At 49.9% G+C, this 14367-nt stretch overlaps 1 long non-coding RNA gene across 1 annotated transcript; it reads left to right on the forward strand.

Annotated features, from left to right (window-relative positions):
* Positions 1-27: 27 nt before the first annotated feature.
* Positions 28-14008, forward strand: LOC123597435. Its single transcript, XR_006712122.1, has 2 exons — positions 28-320; positions 13661-14008. It is a non-coding gene; the product is annotated as an uncharacterized LOC123597435 (long non-coding RNA).
* Positions 14009-14367: the final 359 nt, after the last annotated feature.

The raw sequence follows: 14367 nt of genomic DNA on the forward strand, positions 1-14367 counted from the left end.
CTGCCCCGCCCACCTGCACGGGCTGAATTCCCTCCTTTGGTCCTTAAAGACCTTCTGTTTTCAGTGATTGGCCCGGGCCGGGGCAGGCCTAGACTTAAAGGGACTGCGCCCTCCAGGGGCAGGCGGGAGGGAAGTGACCCGTGGAGTTTGTAGCGGAGTTGGACCACTAAAAAATTCCAGGGTTCTTTTTGGCGCTGGAAGGAATTTAGAAGCCCCCTGGCCTGGTCCTGGTCATCTGCTATTTTCAGAAGCCCAGAGAGATTGCGCCACTTGTTCGACTCCACACAGCGCTCCGCCTGCTCTTCCAGAGTTGAAGAAAGGTAACGAACTCTGTGTATACTAAGGTAGATATTACTTAATGCACTCTTGATTGGCCCTTGCCAACCACAGCCTGGCTAGCGTTAACACTCCCATTGAAGGGAGGGGAAACCGGCCCAGAGAGGGGGCGTGACTCCCTCAAAGTTACACAGCAAATGAATTGGAGCCCTGGAGCTGAACCGGGGCTATAGAATCTGTGGCGCATGCTCTTTCCATTACACTTGTGCAGACCCAGGCAGGGCCTTTACGGGGCTAGAGGATGAACAGCAGCTGCAAATGGGGAGTTGGCTTTCCTGACCCAGGGTCTTGGGCTCCTCTGCACCGTCTTCTGGTAGGGGCTTCCTGAGCAGCTGGTGGAAGTCTTTCGTGCCAGCCTCTTCTCAGCCTTATCAGGTCCTGTGTGCCCCCAGGCAAGTCACTACCCTCTCTGAGCCCGTTTCTTTATCTGTCCCAGAGAAGATGTTAAATAAATATTTTTTAAATTTTGATTTATTTATGGTGGCCAAAACATTTTCGTATATTCTACTGAAATAATATATTGACATGCTTTTCTTTCCCACTTTACACAGCCTAGAGGGATGAGGCTTATTCCTTTCTTTTTTTTTTTTAGATTTAAAAAAAATGTTTATTTATTTTTGAGAGAGAGAGCGAGCGAGCGGGGGTTCCAGGGTCTGAGCTGTCAGTACAGAGCCCGATGCGAGGCTCGAACTCATGGACTGTGAGATCATGACCTGAGCCAAAGTCAGATGCTTAACCGACTGAGCCACCCAGGCACCCCCTCATTGTTATTTTTAAATTCATCTTTTCTTCTGATTTTAAAATATGTACCTGTGGCAAAATTTCAGAAATTGAGTCTGCTTGATGTATCACTACAATATTTTCTCTTAGATTAAATATCACTCTCCTAACACTCTCCCATTCTGTAAGGCAGGCTGGGCAAGGAGTGATATTCCCAATGTACCGAAGCAGAAACCGAGACCTACAAATGATAAACTACATTCCAGGATCACCAGCTTGTCAGGAGCCTGACTCCCTGACTAGAGCAGTCACCTCCTCTTTCTGGAGGCCCCCACAAGCAAGATCCTACCCTTGCCCTTCTCTCCATTTTGTCTGGGATCAGGAGCTTCCTCTTTCCCCAAGGAAGGGGACCTTGCTCCACTGCTAGGTCGTGTGACTATGGGTAAGTCCCTTGCACCGTTCTCAGTAAAGTTCCTTGCTATTTTGTTTTCCCTTCTTTTGGAAGAGAAGAAATAGATGAGAAACTTCCTTTGCTGAGCCCAGAGTCTCCAAACCCCTGATCTACCACCTCCATGCCCCTGCAGAGGAAGGAAAAGAAAGGAAACTTAACATCTACTTAGTACTTACTATGTATCAGGTCGCTTTACATACATGACCTCTAATTTCTAAAAATACGCCTCAAGATGTGGGATCATTAGACTCAGTTTACAGATGAAGAAACCTTGGGTTTAGAGAGGTCAAGTGACATGGTCATACAACCACTAATTGGCAGGGTGGGACTTGAATCCAGGTCTCCTGACTCCAGAGCCCTATTTTTCAACTGCTCCTCATGGAAGACTTGGCACAGATCACAGAGTCATACTTGGCACAGCCCTGGTACCACCCTCTAGATGTATCTATTCCTTCGTTCATTCATCCACCAACCAACACATATATACTAAGCACCTACTGTGTGCCAGGGGCTGGGCTAGGCCCCGAGATATGATAGGCAAGGTCCCTGCCCTAGAACTGGCATTCTAGTGTAGAAAGACAATGGCCAAGGAGACAAATAAATAAGACATTTAAGATAGTGCTAAGATGATAAAACAGGGAACGGGAGAGAAAGCAGCCATGTGTATATGTGAGAGAGAGAGAGAGAGAACTGGAGAGATTGATGTCCATTGGGGGTGTGATCGCAGAAAGCCTCCCTAAGGAGGTGACATTCCCATTACAGCTTCTGGATCCACTTCTGTCCCATCTCCCTGTGCTTGTCCCCGGACAGGCCGGGCAGCAGAGAGGGTACCAGACCATACATTCCTACAACTCTGAAGGCCCGAGCTGGGGGCAGGGGGCTGTGACAGTCATTTTGTTCATTCACTTCTCACTTTATGTATGGTGAAACTGGTGTCCAGAGAGTCAGAGGGGTTTGCCCAGGGAGACTGGTTGGGGTTGGAACTGCACAGGGGTAGGGCCCCATGAGGGCAGCCGGGTACAGGGCCACCCGATGCTCTAGAATCAAGTTCTCTAAGAAAGGAAACTTAGAGATCTCCTTCCCTCTCTCTCTCCCTCCTGCTGTCTGGCCTAGGAAGAGCAATTAGCAAATGCTTGAGCTATGAATCACCCTTCTGTTGACACTTCTGTTTCAAAGCTAATCGGACCAATGTTTGCCCAATGACAGGACCTGAGCATCACTGCCCTGGGAGTGTGTGTGATTTGGGGATGTAGGAAGAGGAGAGAGAAGACGAGAGAGCAGGGGCGTCTCAGGAGGGTTTTTCACCTTCACCACGGCCAACTTTTTATTGTCCCAGGGAATGGAGGGGAACAATGGCTGGGGTACCCTCTGAAGAGTCAAGTCCATCTGGCTTCCAAATATTATATATGAGCCTTTTCCCTCCAGTATATATTTCCCGTCTTAATTTCTGACTCTGATTTTATTTATTTTTAAATTTAAAATTTTTTTAATTTTTATTTTTTATTTAAGTTTTTTTTCCTTTAATGTTTATTTTTGAGAGAGAGACAGAGTGTGAGCAGGGGAAGGGCAGAGACAGAGAGAGAGAGGGAGACACAGAATCCGAAGCAGGCTCCAGGCTCTGAGCTGACAGCACAGAGCCCGACACGGGGCTCGAATCCACGAACTGTGAGATCATGGCCTGAGGTGAAGTCGGACGCTCAACCGACTGAGCCATCCAGGTGCCCCCTGACTCTGATTTTAAAAGGAAATTTACTCTCTATGATAGTCGAGTTGTAGTGACATAGGTAAGTCACTTTCCCTTTCTGGGCCTCAGTTTCCTATTCTGTAAAATAGGAAACAGGCTTTTCCATTCACCTACGATTTGAGGTGATGGGAAGGAGAAGGGGTTCTGTGGAGAGTGTTGGCTTCCACATCGGCCCCTCCTCTGCCCTGGAACTCCAGACAAGAGCATTCTGGGATCAGCCCACATTACTGAGCACCCTGTGCCTGGAACCACACTAGGCAATTTCCATACAGTTTCTTACGCCATTTTCAGAACATAATCTTTTGACAAAGAAGTGATCTCTCACTTTGCATGAGAGGGAACTGAGGCTCAGAGAAACAAATTAATTTGTGCAGGGCCCCATGGTTGGAAGGACAGGCTTCACACCCAGATCTGGCTGAACCCCACGCCCAGGCCCTACCCTGGGCCTGCCTCTGAGGATGATTTGGTTTGTTCGATTACGCAGGGACAATCCTTGCCTCTGGAGAATCACCCCTCCCCTCCTCTGTGGTTCTTGCCATCCATCCTGCCTCAGCCCCTCATGGCCAAAGTACTTTCCTGGACCTTGTCAGTACCTTGCCTTGGGTCCTGACTCACCAGGCCCTTCAGTCCACTGATCCTCCCACCTTTCCCCCACTGTTTCTAGCCTCCTTAACCAGCTTTGATTCCACAGACCATCATTATAATTACTTCCTTGCACACACCCTCACCCACCTTGCTCCCCTCTTGTTAAACTGCGCTCACCTGGCAAAACCACACCCTGGTTAATTCAGCTGTGCGTTTGTACCCCACAGTTGACTGAAGGTGGAGAAAGATACACAGTCCTGCCGACAGGTCTCACTTGAGCGTCAGGGGGCCTCTCCAGGGGGCCCTGCGCACCGTGTGGCTGTCCTACCGGTAGAGTAGAGCCCGGTGCTGTCACTCCCCTGCGGTCCTAGACACAATTCCTTAACTCTCTTCCTCCCCTCAGTCCTGGACAGCTCCTCCCCCGCCCCCTCTTGGCGGAAGACCTCGCTTCCTACATCACTGAGAAAATAGAAGCAATCAAAGGAGAATTTCTGCAGACTCTCAACACCTACCCAATCACTGGGTCTGTGCCTCATTTCTAGCCTCCCTCCTGCTGCTTCGGATGAGCCCCGCTTGCTCCTCTCTGCGGCAACCCCTGCACTTATACACCAGGACCCCTGCCTCTCACCTGCTCAAGGACTTCACTCTGGCCATTTCCCCTTCTCCACTGCATCGTTCCAATTAATGTTAGAACATAATTTCTTGTATCTAAAAAAAAACCCAACAAAATTAAAACACACCTCTCTTGATCTCACATCTCCCTTCCATTTCTCTATATAGCAAACTCTTTGAAAATGTCTGTACTCACTGTCTTCAGTTATTCTGTTCTTTCTTGAACACACTCAGTCAGGCTTTGTCCCCACCACAGCACCGAAACTGTTTTGTCAAGGTCACCTGTGACCTTCACATTGCTGAGTCCAATCATCAATTGCTTTAAGTAATAGCTTTATTGAGGTATAATTTGCATAGCATACACTTCACCCATATAAAGCATACAATGTAGTGGTTTTTTGTACATTCAGAGTTGTTCAACCAGTACCATGATCAATTTTAGAAATTTTTTTATTACTCCAGAAAGAAACCCTGTACCCTCTAGCGGTCACCCCCCATTTCCCTCGAACCCCCTCAGCTCACAGCCATAGGCAACCACCGACTGACTTTGTGCCCTGTATACATTGGCCCTTTCTGGACATTCAGATAAATGGTGGTCTTTTGTGACTGGTTTCTTTTACTTAGCATAATGTTTTCAAGGTTCATCTATATTGTAGCATTAGTATTTCCCTTTTTCTTTATTGCCAAATGATATTCTGTGGATAGATGGATATTCCACATTTTATTTATCAGTCCATCACTCGATAGACGTTTGGGTTGTTTCCACTTTTTGGCTGTTATGAATAGTCATGTGCAAGTTCTTTTTTTTTTTTATTTATTTTTTTTTATTTATTTTTTTTTAACGTTTATTTATTTTTGAGACAGAGAGAGACAGAGCATGAACGGGGGAGGGTCAGAGAGAGGGAGACACAGAATCTGAAACAGGCTCCAGGCTCTGAGCTGTCAGCACAGAGCCCGACGCGGGGCTCGAACTCACGGACTGTGAGATCATGACCTGAGCTGAAGTCGGCGGCTTAACGGACTGAGCCACCCAGGCGCCCCTGCAAGTTCTTTAAAAATATTTTTAGGGGCGCCTGGGTGGCGCAGTCGGTTAAGCGTCCGACTTCAGCCAGGTCACGATCTCGCGGTCCGTGAGTTCGAGCCCCGTGTCGGGCTCTGGGCTGATGGCTCAGAGCCTGGAGCCTGTTTCCGATTCTGTGTCTCCCTCTCTCTCTGCCCCTCCCCCGTTCATGCTCTCTCTCTGTCCCAAAAATAAATAAAGGTTGAAAAAAAAATTAAAAAAAAAATTTTTAGGGGCACCTGGGTGGCTCAGTCAGTTAAGCATCCAACTCTTGATCTCAGCTCAGGTCTTGATCCCAGGGTTCTGAATTCAAGCCCCTTGTTGGGCTCCAAGCCCAGCGTGGAGCCTATTTAAAAAAAAAAAATTTTTTTTTAGAGCAGTTTTCAATTCATAACAACATCGAGAGGAAGGTACAGAGAGTTCCCATATGCTCTCTGCCCCCACACACGCATAATCTCCCCCATGATAAACACCCCCACCATAGCAGTACATTTGTGACAGTTGATGAGCTTATGTTGACATGTCACAATCATCCCAAGTCTATAGTTAGAGCTCATTCTTGGTGTTGTCAAGGTTTTGTGTGGACATATGTTTTCATTCCTCTTGGGTATATTCCTGGGAGTGGAAATGCTGGTCATAAGGGAAGTTGATGTTTAACCATTTGAGGAGACGCTAGACTGTTTCCCACAGTGGCTGCACCATTTTACGTTCTCACCAGCAGCGTACGAAGGTTCCCATTTCTCCCCATCGTCGCCAACACTTGTTTCGTTTGTTTACTATCTCCATCTTAGTGGGTATGGGGTGGTGTTGGAATGGTCTTGATTTTCATTTCTCTGATCGCTAATGGTGCTGAACATCTTTCCGTGTGTTTATTGGCTGTCTGTGTCTTCGGAGAAACGTCTCTCAAGTCCTCTGCCCGTTTTGTAATTGTATTACTTTTAGCATTGTTGACTCTTAAGGGTTCTTGATATCTAAAGATGTAAGTCCTCTAGATATAAAGTTCTCTAGATGTAAGTCCCTTAGCATATATGTGATTTGAAAAATTCCTCCCATTCTAATTGTTAATTCTTAATCCTCATATTTTACTAGACCTGCAAATTACTTGTGGCTGATCACTCCTTCCTTCTTGAAATATTTGCTTCACTTGGTATCTAAGACAGTCTACCGCCCTGATGTTTTTATTTCATTGACTGCTGGTTTGTTGTCTCCTCGTTCCCTCAACCTCTAAGCAGTGACATGCCCAGGGCTCACTCCCTAGTCCTCGCGTCTTCTCTGTCTGTACTCACTCCCTTGGTGATTTCAGTCAATTTCAAGCTTTAAAGGCTATCCACGTGCTGGCAAACCCCAGCTTTACGTATTCTAGGCCCGAGCTCGCTTCCCAATTCTAGACTTATGCAATTATTTTTCTAGTGTTTATTTATTTATTTTGAGAAAGAGTGCATGAGCAGGTGAGGCACAGAAAGGGAGGGAGGGAGAGAATCCCAAGCAGGCTTCGTACTGTCAGTGAGGAGCCTGGCTCGGGGCTCCATGTCACGAACCATGACCTGATGACCTGAGCTGAAATCAAGAGTTGGATGCTTAACTGAGCCAACCTTGAACGTACTTGAATGCTTATATCGGTCTACAGTTGGGCAAAAGCATCTCACGCAAAGCCCATTTTGTAATAAAGTGCTGAATATCTCCTGCAACGTTTTGAATGCTGTACTGGAAGTGAAAGACGGAATGGTTGTACGGGTGCGAGATGGTTGTCAATGTATCAGTTATTTACCCTTGTGATCGCTGGCTGACTGGGAGCCACCAATGCCACTGCCCAGTGTCACGAGAGGATCCAGGATCTAACCCCATATCTCGAACCTGGGGAGAGATCCAAAATCAAAATCTGAAGTATCGTTTCTACAGAATGCATATCACTTCCATACCCTTGTAAAGTCAAAAGATTGTAAGGTGACCCATCGTTAAGTTGGGAACCGTCTGTTCTTGTATGTTTGTTGTCTTCTCAAACTTCACACGTCCAGAGCGGAATTCTCGAACTGAAATGCTCCTCCCGTAGCACATGGCAACTTCTAGTTCTTGGGCTGAAAATCTGAAGCGATTTTTTTTACTCCCTTTTCTCTCATGTGCCACATCAAGTGTCAGCAAGTCCTGTTGGCTTTACCTTCTGAATACAAAGTCTGACCCCATCCCACCCCCAACCGCCACTTACTGCCACCTCGTGACCATCGCCCTTCTCCTGGATTGTTGGAGTCTCCCTACTGGCCCCCTGCTTTTGTACTTGTCTCTTACAGTCTATTTTCAATCCAGCAGCCCGGGTGATCCTTTTAAAACATAAGCCAGGTCACGCCATTGCAATACCTCCATCTCACTTGGAAGAAAGCCAAAGTCCTTCGAATCACAAGGCTCTACAGGATACCCACTGCCTCGTCTCTTCCTCTCCTCTCCCTCCTCTGTTGTAGGTGCACTGGCCTCCTGGATGCTCCTGTCCCACCCCAGGGCCTTTGCGATTGCTCTATCATCTGCCCAACTCACTCTTTTTATGTTTTTTTTTTTTTTTACGTGTATTTACTTTTGAGAGACACAGCGAGACAGAGTGCAAGCGGAGGAGGGGCAGACAGAGAAGGAGACACAGAATCTGAAGCAGGCTCCAGGCTCTGAGCAAGCATTCAGGACAGAGCCCGATGTGGGGCCCGAACCCACGAACTGCGAGATCATGACCTGAGCCGAAGTTGGACGCTCAACCGACTGAGCCACCCAGGCACCCCTGCCCAACTCATTCTTGAGAGCCACCTGGCTTCTCCCTCATTCCTCCAGGTTCTTTTCTCATCAAGCCTTGCTCACTAACCAATGAGCATGGCAATCTCCCACCCCAGAGACCTCTTCTCTTCTCTTTATGGTTCCCATAGCACCCAACGCTATCTACACATCATGCTGTGGGGGGGGGGGGGGAGGGGGGGTAGGTGGGTGGCTATGGGTGTGCGCGTGTGTTTGTTTGTTTGTTTATTTTCCTTTTCCCTGTTGGAACAGAAGCTCCAGGAGGGCAGAGATTTTGCCTGGTTTTGTTTTCTGTGTACCCCAGCTCCTGGAACCGTGTTGCCGGTTATTCAGCGCTCAATAAATATTCATGGAATAAGTGAAGGGATGCTTTGAAGAAAGGAGGAAGGAGCACTCTTCTAGAAGCAGATCTTGCAGGGAGTGGTGCAATGTGGCCACAGCCAGATCCCTGAGGCGAGACTTTAAATTTAGTCCTCCCTAAGGTCACTGAAAATTGGTTCCTGCTTTCCAGCTGAGGAAGCCTGCAGTAGTGGGAGCCCAAAGCTTGAGTTCCTATTCCATCTGGGCCTCTTTTTGGCGCTGCGCTCTGGATGCACATCACTCCCCTTCTCTGAGCCTCAGTTTCCTCATCTGTTTATTGGGGGCATTATCACCTACCTCTCAGGGCAGGCATAAAAGACCCCGTGTGCGAGTGATGCCTGTGTACTTGGCATTCAATGAATGTTTGCTCCTTCCAGAAACAGTGCTAATTTGCTAAAGGGAGCAAGGTTCAGACAGGTGTTTTTGGGGGGAGATCAAGGAGGAAGGAAGAAGAGTAAGACCATAGATGAAGACGAGGCTCGAGGGAAGATCACGAGGGCTGGGGGCTGGAAGGGCAGGAAGATGCACCAGAAGGCTGAGCTGTGAACAGGGCACTCTGGGACCTCACCTGCCTCAGGTTCGAGGCTGCTCACAAAGCTCCTCCCTGTCCCCAAGCTTGGTGGAGCCTGTTAGAAGTGGTGATGACTGATGATTAATTATGCCCATTCCATGAGTGAGGAAACTGAGGCTCAGGAAGGTGGTGGGTGATATGAGTCTGCTAGAGTAGAAGCTAGAGTCTGCTAGAGTAGTCTACCCCTGCTAGAGTAGAAGCTTCTCAGGTTCAAGGGCTGCTCACCCCCATTTCTGTCTCCTCAGGGCTGAGGTTGCTGACTGAAAACAGGAGCGGGTTCTCATCAGTGGGTTTCCAGCCCCAGCAGACCCCACGCTCCATTTTTTAAAAAACATGTTTAACGTTTCTTTATTTTTGAGAGAGAGAGAGCGAGAGAGCGAGCAGGGGAGGGCAGGGAGAGACAGAGACACAGAATCCAAAGTAGGCTCCAGGCTCTAAGTTGCCAGCACAGAGCCTGACGTGGGGCTCAAACTCACGAACCATGAGATCATGACCTAAGCCGAAGTCGGAGGCTTAACTGACTGAGCCACCCAGGCACTCCCCTCCCCCACGCTCCATTTGATAACAAATATTCTGCAATACCTCCTTCCTGTGATGGAATACAATTCATAGGTAATATAATCCTACTTATACATTCCTAATTTTGGGGGAAAAAAAAGATAATATCCTATCTGAAACTTAAAGAAGAAATAAAAGGAAGGTAATCTATGTCTTTTGTTCATGATTTAATTTTTGAAATTGAGATATAATTGATATAACATTATACGCTTCAGGTGTACAACATAATGATTAGATATTTGTTTATACTGTGAAGTGATCACCGCAAGAAGTTAACATCTGTCACCATACAAAGTTACAATTTGTTTTTTTGTGGTGAGAACTTTTAAGATCTACTCTGTCAGCACCTCTTACATATACAATCGGTGTTATTAATTGTAGTCACCATGCTGTACATTACATCCCTGTGACTTACTCATTTTATAACTGGAAGTTTGTAGGCGCCTTTTCTTTAACCTGTACGCACGCAGGAGGACTCTTGTTAGAACAGGACTTCTCAAATTGTGATGTGCCTAGGAGTCACCTGGGGCTCTTGTTAAAATGCAGATTCTGAATCAGCAGGTCCGGGGTAGGACCTGGGAGTCTACACCTCTAACCAGCTCCCAGGTGCTGTCCGGCCGCTGTTGCAGGCAGCAGAAGGTCGCGTCCAGCTCCCAGGGCCCACGCAGCTGCCCTCCCTGCCCGCCTCGGCCCAGAGCTGCCCGGTCCCCAGGCCCGAGCAAGGGGCAGCCCTGTCCAGGCCCGCCCCGACCGCTGCCCAGCCTCATTCCTGGCAGCCGCGTGGCTGGGCGCCGCTGCCGAGACAGCAGTTCCCACGGGAGGAGCCCGCCCTGGGGGAATGGACCGTGGGGGAGGGAGGGAGGCCCGGGGAATTGAAGTCCAAGGAGGCGGGGCTTCCGGGTCTCCAGTCCTGCCAGCCTCACCCTCTTCCCTGCCAATGGCTTGGGTCTCAAACTCCCAGGGCAGTGATCACTTGCCCAGCCTGCCCTCCCCTCCCTTCCCTTCCCTTCCCCTTTTCTTCTCCTCTTATTCCCTTTGCCCTCAGTTTGGGCTAGGCCCCTGTGGTGGGAAGCCCAGAAGAATTCAGCTGTTTTCTACCCTGAAGAAACTCCATGTAGGGGCTAGCAGATGGGCAGGCAGACGCCTTTCATCTTTAAGGGGTTTTCTGTCAAAGGGGAGGTGTGGGGGGAAAGTCACTTTTGAGCCTTTCTGGGTGCCAGTCAGGGAAGGCTTTCTGGAGGAGGTGAGAGCCCATCAGAGCGTGAAGCCTGTGGAGGGATGCCTTGGACAGCCCCTCTCTCCCAGAGTCCCGGCCTGGCCAGGGTCTGCTGACTTGGGGCAGCTGCAGGGGCATTGGTGCTGTCAGGATTCCAGGGGGACACTGTTTTTAGAGGCCAGAGTTAGAGCAAAGAGTCTCATAGGAAGGAGAGGGCTGCGTCTGAGGCCCAGCTTTGCCACTAACATGCTGTGTGCCTCCTGGGGCGAGCCCCTTTCCTATCTGGGCCACTATAAGGAGATGGGATCTGAGGATCCCCAAGGCTGGTCCAGCTCTAAAGCCTGCAATCTTTGGGGTCCAGTGAGGAAGATTTGTCCCGTCCTGAGGTAGGGAGGCCAGGTAGCAGGCTTATGCTGGGCTCAAGCTGGTTCTTGGCAGGGCTGGGGTCGAGGGTCCTGGAGAGACTTTGAGGAGATCTCCCACTTGAGAGCTAGGCCAGATTGGTCCACTTTCTGGGCTCTGCTGGAAGGCAAAACATCAACCCATACCGACACCAATGATAACTGTCCCTCCCTCCCAGGAGTACTGTACCCTGCAGCTTACAAAGCACTTTTCTTGCCACTACCTCATTTGATCCTCACAAACTTGGTGTTATTGCCATTTGACAGATGAGAAAACAGATGGCCAGAGAAGCTAAGTCACCAGTACAGGGTACCAGAACTAAGAGGATATGCCAGTACTTGGACCCAGTAGCCCATACATGTTTTAGGAAAAGTTTCTTGGGTCTCGTGGGTCCCCTGGATCTGAATTATCCAGAAAAGACAGCCCTTCCGATGCTTAAATACGGGGCCCTGAATTTCCATCAGGTTACCTAACTTTGGATATTAGAGCAGGAGGGCTAAATCTCCCACTGTACAGATGGGAAAACTGAGGTGTGGAGAAGAGAAGAGTCTTGCCCAAGTCCATAAGCCAGATAAGATCCTGGCCTCCATCTCCTAGGCTCTCAGATGAAGTTCCTGGGACTTTCACAGCTCTCTCTCCTCCTGGCAACAGGGAGGCCTGTGTCTGGGGACAGTGGGAGGAACAGTTTAGGGCAAGAATCCTCCAAATCGAAGAGGGAGCCTGGCAGAGGTGGGGAGGGGTTAGCCTTAGAAAATGTACTTTGCCTTTAGGCCTTATTTCCTAAGACAGAGATGTGTCACTAAAGCAAGGAGGAGCTGGTGGTGACTTTTAATTTTGTTTTGTTTTCCACCATTTGCTTTTCCAGGCAGGAGGACTGCAGAGGTGCTGAGCCAATCCCTCTCCAGGCCTGTTCCGCTTGGGGCGCAGGGGCCTGTGAGTCTAGGGCTGAGCCAGGGCCTGTGTGCAGATGGAGGTGAGAGTGTTTTCTGTGGCCTATCAGGGCCCAACCCAGAACCAGGGTGGGGCTCTGTCTGGGCCTGGGTGGAGATCTTTTGTCACCGGGCTCAGGCCCAGTTTGTGACCAGGGTCAGGGCTCATCCTGAGATCAGGGAACGGGGAGAAGCAGCCCTTCCAGGACAGACCCAGCCCAGGATTCCAACTCCAAGATGGTGAGTCAGGCGGCCTGGCTGGGAGCCCACTCCTGGGCTCCTGGGCTGGAGCAGAGGCTCCGGTGAAGGTGATGTCCCTGAGCTAATACGCAGGGTCCCAGTTCACTATCAGAGGTATCTTGGGGGCAGATGACCTCCTGTCTCCACCCACATCCCCCCCCCCCACCAGACGGCCTACCCTCCAGACTCTGTGGACGTGGTTGGCTGCCTCCTTCTGCTGATCCTGCTCCAGCCTCTGGAGTTTACAGGGGCAAGTGGTGGGGTCGGGGTCTCTCCCTGTCTTCAGGGCTCTGTCCAGAGGTATGTTGGTGAACTGGGTAGCTGGGAAAAATTGCAAAAACTCCCCCACTGTGCTTGATTTCAGCCTCCCCCTGCTGTTACTGCATGCAGAATTGGGAGGAGATTCACAGACTCAGCTCTCACAAGCCAGGGGGAGCCAGCTCCAGCACGCCACTGGCTCTGTCCCAGGACCGTGTCTTCCCCAGGTTCCCCCGCAGCTAGCTTACAGGGTCCCGTTCACTCCCAGGAGCAGGGTTTCCTATCCTGTCCTTGTGCCTATTATTGTGAAGGTGACGGTGGTTATGATGGTGGCTGTAGGTGACATCTGATTGTGACGGTTGAGGCTTCAGTTGCTACTATTGGTCTCTTCTCGGTGGCAGGGGAGGGGCCAGTCAAGGAAGTGCCTCCGTGTCCCTAGGGAACCGCTAGGTGTTGGTGAGCACGAGGGCTGGTTAGAGCCTGGCTTCCCTAGGGCTAGATCATGGCTCCATCCTGGACCCTGGAAGCCTGACATGGCCTAATGGACACATGTCCCGCCATTATCCCCCACCCCTCATGCCGCGATGACCAAGCCTCATGTCATTGAGGAAACAGGAGCCCAGCATGGGGGAAGCCCTCACCTTACTTCTACCGTACACCTACCTGGACTGTGCCCATCTCCTCTTTCTTCCTGACTCATCCTTGAGGACAAGTCCCTCCTCATATGAAAACAAACAACCCACCAACCCAAAAAAACCCCAAAAATCCAGCCCCCAGTGGCTTCCCATTGGCTGGAATGGAAGGCCAGTTCTTTATTCGACTTTTACCTCACTTCCTCCTCCCACTCAGCTTCTCATTTACTCCAGCTACACGGCCACCCGTTCTGTTCTGGAAGCCTGCTCCTGCCCCTACGTCTTGGAGCCCACAACTGCCCCCCGTCTCTGCGCATCTGGCTGCTCATCCTTCCAGCCTCAGCTCAAAGAGGCCTCCCCTGACCTCTCCCTCTGAAGGGCTCCCCAGCTCCTCTCTCTGTTTCGGCCCTCTCACATTTCAGGCCCTGCAGTTGCCTCATCTATGGATGTGTTACCGGTTTGACTCTCTTCCCCACTAGATTGTAAGCCCCATGGGCCAGGGACCTCATCCTCTGCTATATTGGTACCTGGTTGGTGCCGAATAAATGGATATGGAATCAATGAATAGATGTCCATGGTCCTTTCCCTTTCATTCTCCCTGGGCCATTGATATAACATCCTGTTTGAATGTCTAGGCCTGCCTTCTGCTCTGCGCTGGGCTGTAAAGGGAAGGGGCAAAGCGTTCCATCTGCATTTGACCAGAGTGTACAAGATGGGCCAGTGTCCCATAGGGGGCACCTGTGGTGGTGGCAGTAGAAGTTGGTGGGTGATCGCAGGGGCTTTGGGTCTGGTCAGGTTTGAAAGGTCCAGTCGCCTCCCTCTTTATTCCCGCCTAGGCACTAGGCTTCCTTTGAGTGGCCTTTTTTTGTTTTTTTGGCCTCCCTGCCTCCAAACCCTCCTGCCATTCGGGGGAAGACCCCACTG

Source organism: Leopardus geoffroyi, chromosome C1 (genome assembly GCF_018350155.1).
Source record: "Leopardus geoffroyi isolate Oge1 chromosome C1, O.geoffroyi_Oge1_pat1.0, whole genome shotgun sequence".
In the NCBI taxonomy this organism is placed as follows: Eukaryota; Metazoa; Chordata; class Mammalia; order Carnivora; family Felidae; genus Leopardus; species Leopardus geoffroyi.